Below are 4,904 nucleotides of genomic sequence, written 5' to 3'. Positions count from 1 at the left end.
ATTACTCCAAAGAGATCAACTGGAAAATCTCCATTTCAATTAGTCTATGGGAAAGATGCAATCTTCCCTACCAATTTGGCCTTCCCTGTTTTAAAATTCCTGCAGGATTCAACAGATGAATCTAATGATTTTTCAAGAAGAATAAATCAAATTATTGAGCTTAATGAAAACAAAGATGAAGTTCAATACAAATTGAATAAATATCAAAATAAGATGAAGGCCCTGTTCGACAGAAGAGCCAGGGAGAGGGACTTTAAGGAAGGTGATCTAGTTCTAAGATGGGATGCTAGGAGATAAGAGAAAGGAAAACATGGAAAATTTGACAATCTATGGTTTGGACCTTTATCAATTGTTGAAGTCAAGGATAACAAAACTTTTGTGCTACAGAATCTTGAGGGGCTATATTCCACTTATCCTGTAAATGGAAGGTGTCTCAAACATTACATTCAGTACTAAGAAGTTGAAATAGTTTTCATTGTAAATACTCTGGTTTTCTTTTACCTTTCAAGATGTTAGTGTGATTTTCTTTACAACAAGGACTCCATAGCCTGAGGATAAGGCACATGGATCTGCAGGTTCTTTGCATTCTATAGGAGAAAGCAGTCCCCAGATGGAGCTAATGTTGTAGCATTTTTTGGTTTTGATAAGGTAGAATAAAATAGTCAAAAAATAAAAAATATTTTGAAAAAATGTCAAGTTAGGATATGGACATAACAATATTAAAAAAAATGTTTTTGAAAATATCTTGATGATGATGTCCATATCAAAGAAAATGTTAGGTTAGATGCCCTAAAAAAATCAAGGCAAAAAGAAAATCTTAGGTTAGAAAGAAAAGAAAACAAATAAACTCTGAAAGTGAGCAAGCCTAAATGCCACTACTATTTTTCTGCAAAATAATGGTTGTTTGTAGCTTGTCATAAATGCCACAACCCATGACAGTCAAATAGTTTAATCTTGATTGCTTCATGCTTTAAATTTGATGTTATAGTTAGAGAATAAAGATCTGTCCAAACTGTTTAATCTTGGCAGATCAGTAGTTAGGTAGAGAATAATAAGGTGCTCATTAGTTTAATCTGAGCCCTTGGATGTTATAAAGTTAGAATTAGATAGTTTTCTTTGTCAAAAAAAAAGAAAGGAAAAGGGTTTGCTAGCTTAAATGCACCGATTCAGTGAAAAAAAAATGATAGGATAAGCAAAGGGTAAGTAGAAAAAAAGTTGCAGAAGTTTGATGATTGATTGGACAAAATGTACATTTATCATGTTTTACCATATGTTTCTATGTCCATGAGGAAATTACACAAAGCAAATGAAGGTCTATAAGATAAATTAATTAACTTCCCTCATCCTCATTCATTCCTATACTTACTAATTTCCCCTTCCCACCTTCATACAATTCATATTCATTCATTTTCCATAAAAAATCCCTTTTCCTAAGGTTAAAATCCTTTTTGCCTAGGAAAAGTGAAAACCCCACTCTAAATTCCCTTTTACCCAAAAAAAACCCACAAAAAGATATTTTAGCCTAAGTATTGATGAATATATAAAAAGAGGCCCACGGGGCTTTGGATTGACGGTGAATGGGTGCGTTGTTAAGGCACTTCTTGCGATAGGTCACTGGTTCAAATCCCCGTGGGTACTTAGATTAGTCTTAACTAGAAAAAAAAAAAGATGAATATATAAAAAGAAAATAACCCATGAAAAAGCTTTATACTTAGTGTATTTCCCCTTTCCGCTCATATTTCATGTTAATGTTAACTTAACGTATTAAACCCCTAAAAGTTCCCTTTTCCCGTATATTATTAACTCATTTATTAAATAACCTGAAACCATTAGTTTTATTATAAAAAATATGTATTTAATAAAACATCACATCGGTAGATCACAAGCCTTTCAACATGAATGCACCCTCCACCATTGCGATCTCCGATTGCAATGGGAACCCAGACCCGATGTAGTATTATTCATGTTTTATTTTCCACATCGCGTCCAGCCCCTATTGCATTCCTTTGCGATGGGCCTTCCTTCACTAAACCCCGATTGTGATATGCAATGAACCTGGACCAAATATCATTATCCATCCGAATTCATATTATTTCAAGTCCGCCATACCGTTTTTTGCGAAGAATTTCTTTGTTAAAAGGGTTTTTATGATTTAAACAAAAAATAGCCTAAACCTCCATTTAACCGCTAATCTCAGTTTTAACCCATAATAAAGCCATTGCCGCCATAATTAATCTTTGGGACCATCTGTGCTGCTCTCTTGCTCCACCACCATCCGATCACATCCATTCAAACCCAAAAACCCTTAGTGATTTCAGGTTGGCTCTTTTTCCAAGCATTACCCGCCCAAAAAGCGGTATTCCACTGACCTCCCCTTGCTACGTGTTAGGCTCAGATTATTTCGGGTGACCCCTCCCAAAACCACTCACGCCTCATAAGTGGTGCGATGAAAACCAAAACCACCTCCCACATAACGACAAAACAACCATTGTTCACTTAGTGCCATATTTCAAAAAGTAAATTGTTTTTTCGCTTAAACGAAAAAATCACCATTTTCCTTTGTTTCACCTATTTTCACAGTAAACCCTCCATAAGCCTCTGCGACCAATAAAATCATTGTTTTACCTTCTAATACACTCTGGACTCCTTCCAATATCCTTTTGAGCTCAATAAAGCCATTGATGTCCTCCTCTGTCACCTATGTTTTCTTAACAATTTCTATGTTTTGCAAGTAAAAGATTTTGTTCCAGGCTTACAAAAAAAAACTTGCATATAGTTTGAAGACAAATATGAAGATCTTACTATTGAAAAACATAGTAAAAACCTAAAATGCACAGTAAAGGGTAAAAAGGAACACAGTAAAGGTTATTCAGCGGGGTCAAAGGATATTCACAGAGTTTAAAGAGTATCAGATAAAAGATCAAATGAAGGAATTAACCAGCATAAAGGATACAAACAATCAAGCAGCTTAAAGGGGAAAAATATCAAACAACAAAGCCAACACAACCTAAATAAAAGGGACAGCAAGAAGTATTTCAATAGCTTCTTTTATCTTCTTGCATGAAGATCTTTCCTTTCCTAAAATAAATCTTAATCAGTTTTAGGATATTTTCTTAGTTTCATTATTGTATAAATAACTCTCTTCTCGAGCTGTTAAGGGTTTGAAGTTCAAGATTCATTGTTCATTGATTGTTAAGTTGTGATTGTTCATTCTACTTTGAACCTGGTTGCACCTTTAAAGGAAGCTTTTGTAGACACTTGATGTACTCAGTTTTTCTGAAACCTTAATACAAAGCAAAGGATTCTTAATTTGGTTTTACATAGTTTGTGTTATCCTGTATGTTTTTCCAGTTATCAATCATTATGTTTTTCTTCATATGCTTATGACTTATAGAGATATATAGGTAGGAATAATTGTGTCTCAATTTATTCCTATAAGCTCTTGAAGTGATCATCTATTAAGAGAATGGATTAATGATCTATCTGTTTAGCTAATCTCCTCTAATCAATAAATCATCAGCATCTTTTGTAAGCTTAAGTATATTGCCTTGAACCTTTGGAACGTAGTTTAGAAGGTTTTCATGCTTATGATTGTTTTGTTTTACAGTCTGGAAACTGTAATAATCATATTATTTTCTGTCTTCTTCTCACCACTATTTGACCTATATCACTGTGTAAAGTTTTATAGCAACCCCTTGCTGAGACATTAATATTATCCAAAGGATTAAGTATTTCAATTCTACATCTATTTTCATTCATTGGTCTTCCAAAATTAAAACCAAAAACCCCAAAACAATTATTTTAGATGCTCTGGCATTGGTAGTTGACCTACTACTATCTCAAAGGTAGAACATAACCATCTTTGGTGCTTCTTCTTATCTCCTCCTGCATCATATCCGACCAAAGCGTTCCCAATCTGGCAGTTTCTCTCTTCCATTAATCAAGTCTTGGTAGCTATGCTAGCTCTTAGGAAGACCAAGGAGTGAAAGATTCACCATGTCATCATCGGCTGTCATGATCCCTACACTTCCAAGCTCATCCCTGCAGGTGGTGAGCTTGTTCAGATATGTAGAGATCATGTGGCCCTTTTCACACTTGATTTTCTGAAGCTTGTCATTCAGTGCCAGCTTCCTCTAATCGTTGATATTCTTATATAGATCTTTCAATGTTTTCCACATTGAAAATGATGTCTCCTTCCCATGGAGGCTCAAGACAATGTGGTCTCGAACTCCCTCCAGGAGGATTCTCCTTGCTCTAGCCACACATTTCTTCCATTCTGCCAATTCTGTAGCATCAGATGCTGTTGACTTGGGGACTTCTTGATCAATGAAGTCCATTAGACCATTATCCTTTAATACTGCTTCCATGAGATCCTTCCAAGCTATACAATTCGAGCTGCCATCAAGGGCATACTCAAGTCTTAAACCGTTTAACGCCATTGGTGAAATTGAGATGTGATAAGAACTCGATTTCTATATTCAGGAACCTCAAACTTTGAACTTCGAACTTCTTGTATACTGTTCTTCACTTTGATCACCTTTTCTCTGATACCATGTAGAAATTCCCACTGTAGATCAACAGATTATGCAATATAATAAAGAAAAATACAAGATCTACTTCTACAACAAACTTGCGGAAGCTTAATCGATTTTGAGCAAGATCAAATAGAACACATATAACTGAGAAGAAGAAACCATACACACATGAACACAGAAGAATAACCCAGGGAAAGCCTCAACCTAAACCCCAATCTTTGTATTATCATACAAGTGGAAATATGTTCAGATTACAAAAAGAATCAGCTCACAAGCTATCATGTTTTCTCTGCAATCCAACTGCTACTCATAGACTGTTAAAGGCTTCTCACAAACCTTCTCCTCTTCCCTCCAAGCTTCCTATTTCCT

The sequence above is a fragment of the Pinus tabuliformis genome, chromosome 7 (assembly GCF_031772625.1).
Source record: "Pinus tabuliformis cultivar Carrire ecotype Pingquan chromosome 7, CPIR1, whole genome shotgun sequence".
Taxonomy (NCBI): domain Eukaryota; kingdom Viridiplantae; phylum Streptophyta; class Pinopsida; order Pinales; family Pinaceae; genus Pinus; species Pinus tabuliformis.
The sequence above is the reverse complement of the archived record's forward strand: the minus strand, read 5'-3'. Positions refer to the sequence as shown.